The sequence below is a fragment of the Meleagris gallopavo genome, chromosome 5, assembly GCF_905368555.1.
Source record: "Meleagris gallopavo chromosome 5, MGAL_WU_HG_1.1, whole genome shotgun sequence".
Classification (NCBI taxonomy): domain Eukaryota; kingdom Metazoa; phylum Chordata; class Aves; order Galliformes; family Phasianidae; genus Meleagris; species Meleagris gallopavo.
Genome location: NC_139408.1, coordinates 58801705 through 58820605, shown reverse-complemented (window position 1 = coordinate 58820605; position 18901 = coordinate 58801705).

Sequence of the window (18901 nt, the reverse complement as noted above, 5' to 3'; positions counted from 1 at the left end):
CATGACTGTGAAGAGTTGGATATGCTGTTCACATCTCAGTTTCCACATGAGTTTGGTAACAAAATCAACATCTTTTGGATGGCACGCAGTAACTACGGCCTTGTGAAAAGCAGTGAGAGGACTGGAGAACCATTAATATTCCATACAATGGGTACAGGTTTCCCTGTTCCAAGTTTGGAGCAAGCCAAGAGCAAAATAGTGCAAGGACTCATGTGCCCCTCTCAGAGCATATGATGAATAGTAAGTTCTGATATCACGCATTGAGAGCCTATTGCAGATCCTCTGTATAAATGAGAAAGAGCAAGTCTGTTTAATGAGCAGCCTGAAAACTGAATCAGACAGAGCAGAAAATCCCAGAGACGTCTCCATAGAGGGGAACATTGGCTGGGGCAGGCGTGGAAGGGATTCTGCAGTAAAGCCAGAAAGGGAAACCTCGCTGTGTAATGCATGAGAGACCCTGCAAGGGGATCCTGGAGTGAACCCCAGGCTGAGCAGCCCCAGTCCTCAGCAGTCACTGCACACAGCAGCCAGCAAAGCTGTGTGTGGGTGCTCAGTGTGCTCAGGAGCAGCAGCAGGAGGGTCAGATGTAGCAGCACTGCATGGCTGCAGCCACTGTTCTCAGTCCCTCTGATTTATCCTGGCCTACAGAAGATCTGCAACTGAGGCCCCGCTGATTTGCAGAGCCCATTAAAGAGCACAAGAGCTTTTCCTCCCAGGCAGTCTCTGCAAAGAGAAGCAGCAGCAGGGCAGGGAAGGCCGAGGCTGGGCACACAGTGGTGCTTGCAGAGAGTGGGCAGGATCAGGATGGGCATCCAGATCTGCAGCTGCCTTTGTGCTCATTGAGCCCTTGGGCTGCTGGAGTCACCAGCCTCACAGCCTGCAGCCATGGGACGGCTCAGTATCACTGATGCTGTTAATGGCACTGACAGCTGGTGCAGCCAACACTGCATCACCACCTTCACTGGTGGCAGAGCACAGGGCTGTCCCCTCCAGCACAGCAAAGGAGTTCAGCACAGGGGGATTCAGTGTTGGGGAGCAGCCATCACACAGCAGGAGCTGCCCATTGCCTGGGTGGTTCAGCAGCACTTCCAAAGGACACCAAAATAATCCTAAAACTGGGCCTGATGGCAATCAGATGTGTCAGATAGGAGATTTGCTCTTTGCTTCTGGTCCATTTGATATCCCACCTAACAGAACAGAACCCAACAGGGGAAGCCTTGCTACCTGTTCACTTTCTACTTCTTCCTCACAGGCCATAAAGACACACAATTTTCCAGTGTAGTCGCAGAACCGCAAGAAGAATCAGCTGTACGTTTCATCCAGTGTATCTTAAAAAGAAAAACAGTCTCATTCAGCTTGTCTTATTCATACCATCTACTAATTTGCTCTTAATCAGTAGCCTCCCGCTGAGTCCCATCTTAGAATCACAGCTACTATTTTAGTAAGGAGATTGCATGGTTTGTGCTCCTGTGGAACCTTACCAAGGCACACAGGTGCTGCCTCCATGCGGGTCTGTATGCTGGCATGACTGATGAGGTCACAGCTGAGAGCAGGACCCAGCACCCCATCACCAGGCCCTCCTGAGGAGTCCAGCAGAGATATTGGTGTGGAGAGAGGACGGCTCCAGTCCCACCCTTAACCATGCTGTGCTGATGACTCAAGAAAAGGCCCCTTCCTGGTGCCACGTCTGTGCCATGCACATCTCAGCCCACAGGAGCTCTACGGCTGTGGGGAGATTTAGTTGGATACTGCTGTTGAATCTACCCCAATTTCCAGAGTCAATACACATATTTGAAGAGCAACTCATGGAATACAACTGCATTCCCTTTCCCACAGCACTTTCCGGCATCAAGAGATCACTTGATAGATGGCCAGAAATCATGGATGCTATGGTTCCTTCTGTTACGGTCCTCCCAGGAACATATCAGAGAGTTTTAAGATAAGAACAGAGAACAACATCACTGCCAGCAACAGGGAAATTCACTCACGGTCAGAGCACCGTGGGCCCACAGTTACACACGGGAGGAGCAGTCTCCCCTCATTAGGGCTGAATAATCAGAAATCAGAGCAGACAAAGAAAATAGGCTGTAAGTGTCAGACTGCTCAGACAAGGGAGGTGCAATTCTGGCAAAGCATGAAGATTAGCAATGGAAGTAGAGATAGGAAATTAATTGCTTCTTCCAACCTCACACCAAGAACTGTGGGGGGGGGAAGAAATGAGGGAAAGGGAGCTCACAGGTTTTGAAAGAACAGCAGACACACCGTGTGTCAGCTCTGCTCCTTTCTTACACAAGTTTTCTCAGTCTGCTGTGTCAAAGATGCAGTGCTAAAAGTTACTGAGCAATAACTGAGCTGTTTAACCAACATGCAGATGCTCTGGGGACCCTTCCCCAAAGCTAAATGGGGAAGAGATGGAGAGAAGTGCTGCAATGTCATCTTTTGTATGGTTCAGTCCGACTGAGCCTCTCCTCCTTTCCTTCCTGGTACTTTACAGAGAAAACCAATGGATTAAAAGGTTGTTCTACAACTAAGGAATGTTAAGAGCACGGAGCCAAAGAATGAGCCTCCTCCTCCTCCCAGCAAAGCACTCAGGAGTCGAGTGAAGGGCAATCATCCCATTTACACAGTGTCCTCAGGACTGTATCTCTGCTCAAGTGCACTGCTGTGCACAACCTCTCTTTCTCCCAGCTTAGAAAAATATCCTCCATCAACACAGAAGGATGCAGGGCACACAGCTAATTGCAGTGTCACGGCCAGCAGAGCAGCGTGTGCTGCTAACAGGGACGTGGGCCAGCACAGAGCACACAGGCTGGATTTTTCTTTTGAAGGCTGTCCAAAAGAAAACCCAGGAACATCAGGGAGCTCTGGCCAGTGGCATTTAAACATCTCCTTTCCCTCTCCTTCTGGAAGGACACAGCTGCTTTCAGGGTGGTTAAGATAACTCTCCCGAGATGGAGGCTTCCCAGACTGCACACATCACAGGATGTGCCCAGTCTGGTCGGACATCTCAACGGATGTTGAGGTGAAAACGCACACAAAGTGTTTTCTTCCCACTGCAACAGCAGAAAAGCCATCACTGCAAAGCCAATGGGGGAATTTTAACATGGGAAATGCCCGTCGCAGGTGAAGGTCAGCCAGCCCCCTTGCCTGCAGGCAAGCTGCAAGGGGCTGCAGGGGCACAGGCGTGCCAGTGCCTTTCCTCTCAGTGTAAGAGAGAAGTCAGATGGAGACTCAGAGAAGCCAAAGCAAAGAGAACTGGCTTTGCCTCATTCACACCAATGCATCCTTCAGAGGAGGCCACAAGCGGTAACAGCCAGGAAGGCTCTTCCACAAAACCCAGCCTAGAGCAGGGCAGCCCCCAGCACAACACAACAAGACCATTTCAGCGAGTTGTAGAGTTCAGCACAGTGCAGAGGCACCACTTGCTCCTACAAGCAGGCTGATATTGCCAGGGCTGCCCTACACTGCTGTAACTCCCAGCAGGGAGCAGCTTCACCTTTGCCTCCCATCAGCTCAGTGCTGAGCAGCACCTCAGTGCCAGCAGTGCAGGCTCTGATGCAGGTTGGTTCTGCAGCCACTGCCCTTGGCAGGGTCGCAGTGACCAGAAGGACACTGGTGTCATGCTATTACTGCTCCGTGGGCTGTGGGATGCCCCAGCACAGTTCTGTGGTGCTCTAGCAGCAGCATCTGCAAGAAAGCTTCTCTAAGCCACCCAATCACTTGTTGAGGCAAGACTTCGCTATTTAAATGCCAGCTTTCCCCAGCAGTCCCCTCCTGACCTCTGCCCAGAGCCCTGCAGGATTCTCTTGCTGTGCCACATTTCCTTCCAAGCTGAACTTTGGCACGCAGTTCTGCCAGGCTCCAAATGGGCACTTGGAAAGCAGCACTCCATGCTTTGAAAAGCAGGGCTCCATGCTTTTGGGGATGCTCTTCAGAAAATATTCCCTTCAGTTTGCATATCCTCTGCCTTCCCCACCTCTCCATACCATGACTACATCCATCCCATATGCTCAAGATTTCTCAAACCTGACTGTAGCACTGCCTTTATTTTCTTGGTCTGAGACATCAGTTATGAGAGCTCTGCAGCCCTGCTCTTCTCCCCTAAGGCTGTACACCTCACAGCACCTTTCTTGAACAACACCAATTCCTTTTATGCTGGCAGCCTGGTGATACACCCCATCCCTAAGGGCCAGATCAAGCAATTCCTTTCTGCTTGTCCCTCAGACATGAAACAATTGTGATGAGTGTGATGCGTGACGAAACAGATCTGTGCAGTCAGAGTAAGAAGCTGCAATTATTTAAAACACTTCCATAGAATCCTAGAATGGCCTGGGTTGCAAAGGCCCACAGTGCTCATCCAGTCCCAACCCCCTGCTGTGTGCAGGTTGCCAACCAGCAGCCCAGGCTGCCCAGAGCCACATCCAGCCTGGCCTTGAATGCCTGCAGGGATGGGGCATCCACAGCCTCCTTGGGCAACCTGTTCCAGTGCCTCACCACCTTCTGCATGAAAAACTTCCTCCTCATATCCAACCTAAACCTCCCCTGTCTCAGCTAAACTTTCTTGGCATTTAAGCCTCAGCAAGTCCCAACATTCCCTTCAAGACAGACATCTTTCACTAGACCACACCAACAGCAGTAACTGAACCATGTGAACAGCTCAGGTAGGTAGCTGTGGCGAGTCCATGCACTGCTTTGCTCTCTACTACTTTTAACTCTATTAAAAAGCACGTCGATATTGGCAAAATAAAGATTATGTAATTTTAAAGAGAAAAAGCGCCCTGCAAATAAGGCACTCCCTGCACAGAATGAAACCCTCTGGAGGGAGCACAGACACTCACTGCCTTCCCACTTATAATTGATTGCCTGTGGAAAGAGGCAAACAAGTCAATAGCAGGAACGATGGTGGGAACCAAAGGCATCGGATTAAGAAAACGATACAACAGAAGAACAACAATAAAAGTAATCTTCACAGAGTGTGAGTTAAAATCCACCATCGCTGCTCTTCAGCTGTGAAATTCTTCATGGTCTGGAAATACAGTGCTCATATGTACCTCAACCCAGAGCTGTACAGTGGCTGCATGGCTTTTCACATGGTACAAACAATTACTTAAATTGGAAAAGGACAGGAAACACCACTCAGTTCACATGTGACTTCAGCCAGCTTAAAGGAGAGCAAACGTGAACTGAGGAAAAGTCATCTCAAAGCCTTGAGGAGCAGCAGGCTGACACTGAGTGTGCACAGCCCTGGGGGGGCATCAGTATCACTGCTCCCTCACAGCACCCACCTCTGCAGAAACAAACCCAGCACTCTATCTCTGCTGTCACAGTAAGAGAATGAAGCGACAGAACGTGTAATTGTGTGCGTGACCTGTTAATTCAGTTAACCTTGGGAGGGTTCTGAACGCTGTACGAGAAAGAAGCTACAGAGGTTCCCTCCTGAATCAGGAGGTGGCCATGAGCACATTCAAGCTCTGCCACAAGAAGAAAGCCCACGAGCTTTATGCCAGTCAGCTTTCCAGGTTTTCATACGTGCTTACACTTCTGGTCCAGCCTAGTTCTCAGAACCACATGCAAGCAAACAAGCAAGTCACCGTACCGCAAAAAGGCACGGGTCTACTAAAGAGGGGAGGAACAGAACTCACCTGCTTCTGAAGCACCTCTCAGCGCTGCAGCACCCAGCCAGGGCTGCCTCCTCTGAAGGCACAGCCCTCCTGCAGGTGCAGCTCATCACGGTGCCCAAGTAAGAGCTGCTAACTCTGCTAGACCGAATGGGATCAGTCACACCAAAACTATTGGAACCCAGATTACTTTACACTGACAGCAGGAGATGGGATTGGCATTTTAAGCCTTTTTGGGATCTCCTCTCCAAACCACTGGTTTATGCATGGCGTCTGCACCTTATTTGCTTCATTGGCAGCGTTATTCCAAAGCACACCTCAGTCCCATTGACTAACAATTCATTGCTCTTAAAGGCACATCTCACTTACTAATTTATTGTTGTAATTACATTACTACTGTCATCTAACCTTGGCCTTCACCATTAGCTAAAAAGCAGTGCTTAGCAAAGATTTGCTCCTTCAGTTCTGTGCATGCACAGACCCAGTGCTCTCCCCCACCAGCACTGAAGTCACTTGCATGGTTTGTTTGCTGCTTTCCTGCAGTGTGACATACGCCAAACGAGCTTCTGAGACCTCAAGTTTTCTACCTTGCACAAATATGAAAAGCAAATACTTCAACAAGTTAAAGACACCCAGAGAAGCTGGCTGTGGGGATGGAGGTGCACTGGAAGGGAGTCAGGTTACCCTGCTGGCAGTGGCTGGCCCTATGGATGAAACCACCCCTACCCACAGGCCTCAGCCCAAGGTTGGCTTTTGGAAGCACTTGCAGCTGGTACAGAAGCCCTCTCCTAAACATAGGGCTCTCCTGCAAATTGTTTTTAAAAGAGAATTAGAAAGATTAATTTAGGAACAAAGGGACGTGTTTTAATTGCTGTTAGATACTTCAAGGCATCTTTCATGGGACTATTAATAAAGTGTCCCAAGGGAATGAAGAAACCAACACATCACATGCAAGACAAGAATTAATGACCCCATAAAATACTCCCTGGTGTACCCTAAAGCTAAACTGAGAATATTTATAAATTAAAAATTAACATTTCCGAGCCTCCCACTGGCAGCCGCTGTATTGCTGAAGAGGATGGGAATGACAGCTTTAAATCAACAGAACCAAAGAAAGCCAAACGATGGAAGCACTCCATCGCAGCGCCCGCAGGATGCTTCCTTTTCATCACTTCCAGCTCCTGATGAATGACGGGCGTGAGCTGGTAATACCAAGCTGGCAGCAGACTTGTTATTTCTGAGCTCGCTCACAAGAGGCGGTGTAATAGATTGCCAATATTGATGTTATGTTGACAATCCTTTGACCTTGCAAAATTTCACAGAAGATAAATGCTCAGAGGACGGACTGAGCCGCGGTTCTTTTCAATGACAGGGCGGTGACGATGTAAGAGCAGCTCCCAGCCGGGTAGCAATCACCATTTCTCACTGCCTTCCAGACTGAGAAGACGTGTTTGATAAGTAGCTTTGTTTTTCAGCTTACCCAATCAAAACGTGTTTTGGTCTAAAACCCTCATGTTGAAATCTCACGTTGGCACACATTGTTTTGACAAGGAAAATCACATGTTTTGCTGAATTTGCTTCACTGAAGCAAGATTCATCGAAGTCCATAGATGAAAACACACAGGAGTTGAGGCTTAATGGCAATCAGGGCTGGACAGAGAGCAGCTTTAGTTCACAGAGCACGTTGACAAAGTAAATATCAGCCCACACTGATTTGCATCGCAGCGGTGAGAGCTACGGGCTGTGAGGCAGCAGTGATGTGCTTGTGGTCCCTTCTGCCTCTTCAGACAGATTGCTTTTCTCTTAGTCTTCATTTCCCATGCAAAGTCGAATAAGATTTCATGGGATTCCCATATTTTCCCATGAAGCCATGAAGCAAGCCGCTCCCCCAATCCACATCTTTGAGTATTACCTGTCTGCTGGTGTCAGGCAGAGCTGCTGCTTCCTCCACAATGCCCGATTTCCCCCTTAACTTGCACACCAAGAAGAAAACATTGTTCTGCTCAAGTCTAGCTGATTTAAAATAATATAATAGAAGTAACAGCTGTCCAATGAATCCGAGTACTTAAAAAGTATGATGTTCACATTAAAAATACAATCACTCACAGAAAAAAATAACCCACACTGTATAAATTCCAAGCAGCTGATACATCAGAAGCCAACATGAGTGAGACCTTATTGTGGATGTGCTCCTCGCAGGACTTTGCCATGCCCAGAACCAGGGGCACTGCGGCAGCACCTCCGCCAGCACCTGGGAGCAAAAACACTTCATGTGGCAGAGTTATCCATGGGATGGGCATGTGAGTAGAACAAGCAGCCTCATCACAGCACCCAAGGAATGCTGGTGGCTATCTGCACAACACACACACTGCAGCCCTGCTTCCCCTCCTCTGCATCTCAAAATGACACATTCATTTTTGACTTGCTGCAGCATGAACGGGAAAAGCCCCTTTGGTTCCCCTCCAAGCTGACATGACTGCAGATGCAAATTATTGTCTGTTTATACTGCAACACCATCTGCAAAACTGCTTCGTGGTATAAATTATATGTTGAGCACAGAGCCCGGACTGCAGCTATCAAAACCCCAACAGGAGCGCTGCTTACGCCAACAAACAATCCTGCCCAGCTCCTGTTTCAAGACAAGTTTTGGCAGCTGGGATGGGCAGCAAAGGGAATAGATGCTGCCCAGATTGTGGGTTTGACTGCTCTGTGTTTTCACCTTCTGTGAAGGCTGTGCAGTGCTGAGAACCCCACTATTCCCCTTGAAAGCCCCAAAAGATTTGCAGACATCTCTTCCCAGGAGCAGGAGTGGATTCCAAACTTGACTGCACACCTGTGCTGCAAGGAAGCAGCTTTGTGCTGGAAGCACCAGGCCTGGCCATGCTCAGCCTTGTGGACAGGCAACAGCTCAGCAAAGCCAGTCCCCATGTAAAACCATAGGGACAGCAGGCAGGCTGCCTGAAATTACTGATAGTACCCAGAGAGACGGTACAGCCAAGGAAACTGGCATGTATAGGAGATATATATAATAACCAACAATGTGCAAGGCAGAAATATGTTGCAAAAGATAAGTTTTAATTTTGTTTCTTAAGAAGAAGGGTTGTTCTGAATGAATTTCCAAAGAAAACTTTCAGTTTTTTTCAAAAACAAAAGCCTGTGAAGTTACATAGCAAAGTGTTCCCTGCTTCTATCTCTGCTGCAGCAGCTGAAATGTCTGCACACAGGCTGGAAATGACAAACTTGGCATTGAGTTTGCAGAAGATCCTGAGCTCCTCATGGCTCGTGCTCAGAGCTGTGGGTGAGCAGGAGGTGCCAGGCACAGCCCATTTCTTTTGTACTTTTTCCTCAAAACCAATCATGGAAAAACACAGCAGTGAATAGGATACAAATCTATTATAAAATTGAGTCTCTGAGTCTTTGCCTGAAAACCAAGCCTGTGAATTTTCCTCTTCCAGGGCTTATGAAGGAGAAGGAAGTGCAGGGTAAAAACTTGAGGAGCCACTTCCCGTGAAATTGCCTTAACTGCCCATGTCTGTTAAGCTTCTAAGTTGCTTAGACCTCTAAATCAGAGAATATTCACAATCCTGACTCTGGCACTGCTGTACAATTTGGCAGGAGTGTGGCTGACTGGATGGCATCCCAGTGAAGAGGCTCCCACAAGCAGTTGGATAATTTATGAAATCTTCCTACTGCAAGCACCGGTCACTAAGCCTGTTATTGCACAGCACACAGGTGAATTACGACTGTGGTGTAGGAAAGGATTTTCAAATTTCAGTGACTTCCCCATTCTGCTCTCTGGGATTGCTCCATTGTAAATTTTGCTAAAAGGACTTGAGCATTTGCCAAGGTACATATTTTATAATATCACCTACTCACTGCTAAATTATGTGCAGCAGTTAGGAAACATCTACTGTACCATATGTTATTGGGATGAAAACAAACACACACACACACGGATAACTCAAAAACAAATTTTATGGAAAGAAATACAGTTTCATCGAATCATAGAGTGGTGTAGGTTGGAGGGGGCCGGAAAGATCATCTGGTTCCAAGCCCCCACCATTGGCAGGGAGATGCCGACCACTAGATCAGGCTGCCCAAATTTAACCCCAATGAGAAAATTCAAGTGTTTAACCAAATTTAATCCAAGTTTAACTACTTAATTCCAAGGAGAAAACGAGGCTTTCTTTCCTGCAGTTGCCTCAAGTGCTGCAGAAACCTCTGCGGTCTTGGGCCCATCGGTTTCCCACCCAGCACTTACACTGAGGTTGGGCAGTCCACAGACTCCTGCCCCAGCCCTGGGCACTGTGCGGCCCCCCAGGTCAGCAGGAGGGTGCTCAGAAGCATCCACTGCCTGCAAAAGCTGTCAGCTAAGTGCAGCTTCTCTAGAGAGCTTCATCACTTGTTCAGGGCCCTGAAGCCACGTGCTCTGTTGATAAGCACTGAGCTGACCTTAATCTGGGAAGGTCAAACAAATGACAGAAAATTACACGTATCCTTAGCTGACTTAATAATCCAATTCTGCGGAAGGTCGCGGCGCATATTTTGTTATTCATGACCTTGAGGTTCTAATTCTTAAGTGATAATGAGATGTAACCTACACGTTTTACAGCCGAGTGTCTGGTAATGGAGAGTGACTCTTTTCACCTCGGGAAGCTTTACTCTAATTTAATACATAACAACCAGAAAATGATCTTGGATTTCACACTTTTTTGGTGCTATCATGTTCTGTAACAGCACAGCATACTCCCCATTACGTATCTCTTCTTACTTCTTCAAAAGACACGTTATGAAGGAAGAAGAACTGAGAAGCAAAACTGTTCCTTAGTAGGAAGGTGGATGTGGAAAACAAAGCTGCTGGATAAAGATTCAGTGTACCTGTTCAATAGGAAGCTCTCACTGCTTCTAAATGAGGCAGAAAACGGCGTGTTCATGAACGTATGAGCTTTGCAGTAGGTTCAAACCAAGCACAAAAACACAGAAAATATTCAGTACATAAAAAGCTTTTAAAAATCACATTTATGCAAACAACATTCTGAAAAAAAAGTCTGTTTTTCAAATCACATTTCTAAGATAATCTCCTTATTTAACATTTCTGCAAAAAGAAAACGTCGTACTTGGACTGCACTACCACCAAATATGCCAGACAACACCTGCAACTGTGATGCCTGGTGCCTTTGGTGCTGGGCTGCCAGTCTCACAGGATTTGTCCAAGAAGATAACAAGCTTATACCCTGTAATGAAAATTACAAGAAAGTCACATTTTCTAGTTTTACATTGTTTAAGGCTGAAGAGAGTGTATCCAACTCCAAATCAAAGGAACAAGTGCAGCTTCTTACTTCTTTTGAATTCTAAGTAATGAAAATGGAAACGACACAATTAGTTAAATCAGGAGGCAGAAGAAACAAAAGCACACTGAGCAGTGCCCACACCGACCCACAAGTCCTCGGTAAATCCCAGAGCCAGTTGTCCAATGAGCCAATGGATGGTCCTCCTTCCTGGGGTGGAGGACTCATCCTCTTGGTCTCTGACATGGTCGGTACCAAGCAAGAGCTTGGCAAAAGCTCCCCCAGCAGAGGGGCTGCTCAGCACCACCCCAACCGCCCTGGCCTCAGCCCTTGGTGGGCCACTGAGCACTGATGAAACAGTGCTACTCTTTGATACCGTGCACAGCAAACAATGCTTGTTAAACTCACGTTTACCTACAATCCTGCTTTCCACAGCATTGTTTTAACCGTTGTCATTATCTCCCCAGAAGAAGACAGAGAAGTGGAACATCTGCTCTGCCACCCACTGCTGCCCGATGGAATGCCAGTGAGATTTGACAGAGCTTCCAGCCCAACAGCTCCAGCCCTGCTCCCATCTCTTCCCTCTGCTTCTCCCAGTTCTCGGGCAGCATGGCTCTGGGTTGCCAGCAGTGGTTTTACTGAGAGACCCTTGGCTGTGCCTCCTGCTTCTGGAAGGGCTCATCGCCACTGTTTTGCCACTGTGTTCCAAATTCCATGTCTCTTCTCATTATGAGGCCTGATGATCTGTGAAACTATAAACCATCCACCCAGCAGCAGTGGTGGTTTTAAAGCCCAAGCTACTGCCAAGTTTTCCAGCTCCTCAGCAAAATGTCACTCCTCTCATCTGCTCAGCTTCCAGCTGCCAAAAGCAACGGTTTGCATCTGTCAGTGCCATCTTGTTTCCCTAAATTCAAGCTTGTCACCATTTGGAAGCATCGTAATCAACAATAAATGGTCTGTGGGAGGCTGCCGTTCAAAACACACTCCAGTTAATCTTCATTTCAAGTTGTGGGCTGCAGATTTCTAACTGCCTTCTCAGAAGAAAACTGCCCTTGGAACAGAAGGGCCATGAGATGCGTGAGGAATGCCTGCGGCCAAAGCCTTGTGGATGTTGTGGGTATTTCAGTATGGCATCCTTTACTATGGCCATCATAAATTGGTTGCATTTATTACAAAAGTGAGAAGGTTTGGGCACTGCCCACAGATGCCATCCTGACAGTGCCTTGTTTTCTGACAAGCCCCTCAGTCATCCTAAGTGTTTTGCTCCAGTCCAGACAAAAACTGATTGTGCGTGGCCTTTGTTCAACTGAAAATATTACAGTAATTTTATTTAAAGTAAGATGTATAAACAAACCTCCCACAGAAATATGAAATTACATTCCTCTCTCTGTGGATTTGATGAAACAGATATGAAGAGATGATTTCAATCAAGCATTCAGAAAGTCTCCCTCTCAAAACACATCTTTCTAAAAACACATCTTCTAATTTTGATTAGAAGGTCTCTGGGATACTCTTTACAGTGGTTTCCAGTTCCTGATGGGGGAACTTCCCTAGAGGGAAGCTGGAGGGGGACTCTATCGAAGTGTAGTGATAGGACAACTTTTTAACTAAAAGAGGGGAGATTTAGGTTAGATGTTAGGAGAAAATGTTTCACTCATAGGGCAGGGAGGCATGGAGCAGGCTGACCAGTGAAGCTGTAGGTCTCCTATCTCTGGAGGTGCACGAGGCCAGGCTGGATGGGGCTTTGGACAACCTGGTCTAGTGGGAGCTGTCCCTGCCCGTGGCAGTGTGTTGGGACTGGTGGGCTTTAAGGTCCCTTCCAACCCAAGCTGTGCTATGGTTCTATGATTCTAATGCTCAGTGCTTCCCTGCCAAGCACTCGAAGTGGCAACCACCCACCTCCCATGGGAACGGCAAGCAAGCAGCTTGCAGCTCTTGGTGACTTCTTACCAAGGAACATAGCCAGAGGTTGCACTAAGTCAACCCAGGCTAAAGTACATGTCTCTATTTAAAATTCAATAACAGCTTATCCATGTATCTGTTTTCTTTTGTAAACAGAAGAGATGATTTTCTTCTCTTTCCTGCTAAGGACTTTTAGTGCTCTTAAGTATCTCCACAAAATGTGACTCAAGCACAAGGCAGAGCACTGGGTGCCACATAGGAACTGTATCTGGAAACCCGGCTGTGTAGAGACACACGTTGGGCCAGATGGATTGGAGCAAGAGGTCTCTGAGCTCCAGCAGGAGATGGAGGTGAGAGGGCCCAGGCAGACACATGGCAGCGATGTCTGGCTGTGCCTGCAGAGCCACACTCCCCAGCAATCACATGGATGGCAGACTCCTACCGCAGAAGTGCCCTTCAGCAACCAAACAGCTATTAGCTTTGATTATTCTTCCATTAGTCGGCCATTCTCTACAGAAACAATCTCCATTTGGGAATGCATTGAACACAGACTGTTTCTCAGCCTATGAAATAACTGCAAAACCAGCTTACCCAGTCTGGCTGTTCGAAAAGGTACCTATCCTGCAGAGCTGGCCGAAGGATGCTCAGCAGGGTGCTGCCCTGCTTGGAACATCTCCTTGTCCAGGTCACTCTCAGCACAGGGAACTACAGAGACATGATCCAGGAGGACAGGGAGCAGAGGGATGAGACATGGTTGTGTCTGCTGGGACTGTCCCACCTGCAAAATTAAAATGCATTTGCGCTTTTGTAGATGTATTTTAAATTGTCAATAATTATGCCGTTACTAGTAACATAGTAATATAGTTACTGCAGAGAACCTGGCAAATCTGCCCCTCAGGTAATGCTCTGATGGGAGGCTGGTGCAGACATAGAAATCTGTTGCTCCCAAATATTCTTTTTAATGTGATAGAAGGAACTGAAGGGAAAATCTGAGAGTCTTCATTTTTGAACAAACTTGAAATGAAATTGCTTAGCAAAATATTCATACCGTTTTTTCCTTATGGAGAAAAAGATGTATTTATTACTGCAAGAAGGGTTATATTGGATCTAACCACAAATCCAGCAGCACAACAACTGTCTCTTTACAGGCCAAAAAGCAGATGGCCAGGGCAATGAACACCCTATCAGCCCTACAGGATACTGCTCTGATACAAAGCAAAATAGACCCAAATTTTTGTTACCTTATTCTTACCATCTGGTATTTTTTCTGCTTAAGAATTCTAGGAGGAAGCAGTGACTGAAATACCAGACATATCACTTGGGATGGTATGAAGCACGTTGGATGCAAATAGCCTGTACAGGTAACACATTCCTCAGATGGGATCTGAGTTCCTGAAGATTTCCTGTATGTATCAGACTTTGAAATTAGAATTTAGAGTGCTTTCAAGTTTCCACACAGAGCTATGTCCTCATTTCAGATGTACTACAGTCAATGGAAATGCTCCCATTAACTTCAATGAGTTTTGAAGCGAGCCCATACTGTATACTAAAGACATATTATACACTTGGTAACAGAAACTTACACAGAAGACAAGATGGGAGATCTGATCAAAGATGAAAGAGAAAAAAAGAAAGGAGAAAAAGGAAATGTAAGAAAGATAAAGCATATTTCTGAAGCTTCTCATATGCTAACAAACATTTCAGAAAGGCAGAAAAATTCTGGAGGAGATGTGCATTAGAAAAACATCAATTTAAAAATGTTAAGCATTATATGTCTGAGATTATGCAGTATGAGAACATCCCTGTTAACACTGTCACTGGTTTTGTCTATTAAATCTAGAGATAATCATTCTTTTGTATGCAAAATGGCCCTACCATCAGCTTGGGAGAAGAGAACATACTTCGATTCGCTCGCTTATTTCTCCCATGGAATGTAATGTTGGAAAGATTTGATTCCAGATACGAGAGAGAAAACCATCGCCACCCACCAGCTGGGTGCTCAGAGCAGCACTGCTGTGCTGGCCCACCCTGCTGCCTCACCTCTGCTGTGTGCTGCCCAGCCACATTCAGGCTGGGCAGCCTGGTCTGCTGGTTGGCAGCCCTGCACATAGCAGGGGAGTTGAAACGAGGTGATCGTCGTGGTCCTTTTTAACCCAGGCCATTCTATGGTTCTATGATCTCAAACCCAGCTGCTCCCCTGCACCAGTGTCTCCGTGTGCACAGCAGCACCCTTGTACCAAGGGACACCCATACACTCGATGGCAGCTAAGCACCAACAGCTCCCACATAGTGGCACCAGATGGCTGGCAGCACTCAGACCCCTGCAGAGCCCTCGCAAAGGATCCAGCTTTGGCCTTAACCAAAGCCTCGTCCAGGTTTTGACAAACAGGATCAAGTTGCTGGCTGACATTTTCTGTTTCGACATTTGGCACTGATCAATTTTCATTACCGCCACGGCTTGCTTGAAAGTTATTAATGGCTGGAGGAAGACCAATTTTCTTCAGATTTTACGATGACACATCTGCACTTGCCAGTCCGACACACTAAATATTTATGAAGTATGTCATTTTTCAAACCCGCAGCCTAAGTCCCAGCTCACTCTAATCTGCAATGAAATTAAAAATCTGCACATTTTACTGCCACAGTACTGCCAGCTATTGTAATTTCGACTTGTATTAGCAAATCTGCAACTACTTCAACCATCAACATACAAAAACTGCAAATGTCAGCTGCCCCACATGACTCTGTAGGTATTAGCACAGCTTGAGTGCTGCTGCATCCTTCTGTGTGTGTGCTTCTCTGTGTTGCCAGAAAGGACACATTTTTGGAGAGGTGTGGGAAGGGCACAGCCACATGGGACAAAGCTGGCAAGAAATTTTCTAGATGTGCCACACACAAATGACCTCAGTATTGCCACGGGCATCAAGCCAAACTGTTGGTACTTTTGTAGCCCAAGGATGCCTGGGAAGCAACTTTCTGCTGTGAAATCTGGATCTTCCCACCAAATCCAGCAGAGTTATTTAGAATCACAGAATCATTCAGGTTGGAAAAGACCTCTGAGAGCCCCAGACTCAGCCCAGCCTTTCCATGCCTCCGTGTCCCTCACTGCCACATCTCTTTGTTCTTGGACACCTCAAGGGAAAGGGATCCCACAAACGCTTTGCAGCCTGTCTGCTGCTCCCCCATAGCATCCTGCCCTGTACAGTGCTCCCACTGCAAACAGAACAGGCGTGGGAGAGGCAGAGTGACCTGGAGATGGCCTCAGAAATGGGCAAACGATCAAATCAGCATTCACCTCTTCGTCCACTCTGGCCAAACGAAACCTTTCTCCAGCACAGGGCCGGCTCAGCTGCTGCTGACAGGTGCTGAAGTCACTGCAGTTCTGGGCTCTCGGAGCTCAAAAGCACTTCATCAGATTTTGCCACGTGGTATGTAATTATTACCGCAGAGTGTAATTACGCCTCATTGGTGTCATGCTGGCCAGAAAGCTCAAACACTGCGGGTCAGCACTTCGTGTGGCCACCCTACAGTGCCAAGGACATGGAAGTTGCAGGCGGGACTTACCACGGGTGTATGTGTGTGGAGGAGAACACAGCCTGCCAACAAACGAGCTGGGCAGTGCTTCCACTGTGCCGTCCTGCCACGCGTTTTCTGCACCCAATATGTCCATTTGCAGCTCTTTCTGTGCCAGAATTCCCCTTACTGTAATATTTTATATCTTTTAAGGAGTGAAAAGAGCATCCCAACCAAACCTTTATGTCATTTGCTCCAACTTCTCTCACTACTCTTATTTAAAAAATACAGTAATCTCCTAACTTACTGCCTACTTATCTGTCTGCATTCTTTCCATTTATTATTCACATCATCTCCCTCTGTTCTCATTTACTTCTCTTATTTCTTAGAGCTTACACTTGCTTCCACTGCATTCCACCATGAGCATTATATTTAATCTTTTCCTGTAACAAGCCAAGAGAAAAACACCCCACTTTGCAGCTCCCTGTTTCCCATCAGTGCTCCATCCCTGGTGGCCTTACTGTTGGGAGCTGCTGCTGGGAGACCCTGGGACCAAATCTTGGTTCCCCTTTTCTCCATAACGCCAGCAGGGCTTTTCCTTCCCATGCACAGTGAGCTGTCTTTGGAGAGGAAATGCCATTTTTCGGGCCCTGGTTTCTTTCTGTTGCTAGGATGGTAGGCACTGTGGGCATCGTGGGCAGTCTGTCTTCATTTTAGGCTGCTGAGCAGCAGGCTCATGCCTGCCCTTGAACACCAGGCTCAATGCTGAGGCCACAGTTTCCTCCCAAAGCAGGGATTCTTCCAACACTTTCCATGTGCCCAATGTCATCCAAGGAAACAGGTATGCTCCCTTCCCCCGGCGCTGTGATTTACCTTTCCAGGGTATCTGCTATTAGCATGTCTTAAGCCTCAAAGAACCTGCTGAAACCAGACCTGCAGGATTTCACTTTGCTGGAGTGTGCCAATATACACTGCCTTTAAATATTTATAGGATCTCAATGTCATATATCTCTCAGACGTTGCACTGTTGGGGTGTCTCATCATGGTGCAGCCTCAAAACATCACATTCGTTTGCAGAAAAAGTTACCATCAGCATTTAAAGATATGATCCCCTCCTCATAGGTGTAAAATGTGTGCACTGAAAAATGAGGTTATTCGCCTGGAGTCACACAGCAAGTCACAACCTGCAAATGGAATTGCTGAATCCTGACCCAAACTGCCCACCTGCCTTCTCACATCGCTGCAAGGGATCGCCTACAGCAATACAGGAGTGGAGTGAAACACAGGGATCTCTGTCACATCCACGACCTTACAAATACAATCAGATTTTGATGCCCCTTTGCAGCCATTCATCCAACAGAAGGGACACACCGGTGCCTATGTTCCACACACTGCATTTGTCATTCTGAATGGCAGAGCGTTACCTTTAAATGCGGTAGTCAACGTGCTGATGGTATTTAGCTTTCTGCTGTAAGAGGGCTGAGCTGGCAGCCTGCTGTCTACCACAGGTAGAACAACACCCAGAGAGTTTAGTGGTGCACAGCCCGCAGCCCCAGCACAGCTCCAGGAGGGGTAGCTTCGTGTTTGCCTCATTGCAGAGTGCAGGAAGGGGGAGAAGCGAGAAGGAAAAGCTGCTGAGAAACCACTGCAGCTCTCTGGCACTGTTGGGTATTGCAATGGTTGCGTGACACCCATGTCACTGGGCTATGGCACAACAATCCAGTGACGAACAGCCATCAAGTCCCAGCCCTGCAGTTCTGCTGCACTGCCACTGGGACCTCCCCATCCCCATCCCCATCCCCATCCCCATCCCCATCCCCATCCCCATCCCCATCCCCATCCCCATCCCCATTCACAGCCCCACTCTGTGAGGGCAGAGCTGGCTTCAGACACAACAGACATTGTTCAATAATTCAAACTCATGCCCTAAGAGTCCTCCTGCCTCTTCTTCACGTGCAGCATGCATTAATGGCAATTTAATCTAGGGCCTCATTCATAAATTAGATGAACTGTGGGAGGCTCAGTGCAACGTGTGCCTTCCTACCGAGGAAGACAAAGCCATTTGCTGTGCCATCAGCTCAGATGAAGGAAGTATTGACCTGCCTGATCAAACACTGCCAGTGCTACAGGCTTCACAATACACTGCTGCAGCACAGAAATTCAGCAAAGGGGCAGCCCAGGGGGGATTTACAGTAAATTTATCTCATTCACCTTTGCTTTGAATTAACCACCTTACCTTTCATTTATGACAAGGAAATTAATGGAAAGGTAATTTCTTGGGACTGCACTCCCTCACCTCACATTACTTTGTGCTTGAAGACTTAATCAGGAGCAGCGATGGGCAGACAGCAGCAGGCAGTGCTGATTGAGCTGCGTCCCTGTGTGCACTGCATCCTGCTGCTCATGGTGCTCAGTGCATCCTGCAGCCTGCTGACATGGCATGGAAAAGCACAGCATAGCATGCCCAGCCTCCAGAACATGACTCAGCACAGCACCACACTTGCTGCACACCAGCACACCCAGCTGTTTCCAGAATCATAAAATTACGGAATGGTTTGAGTTGGAAGGGACATTTAAAGG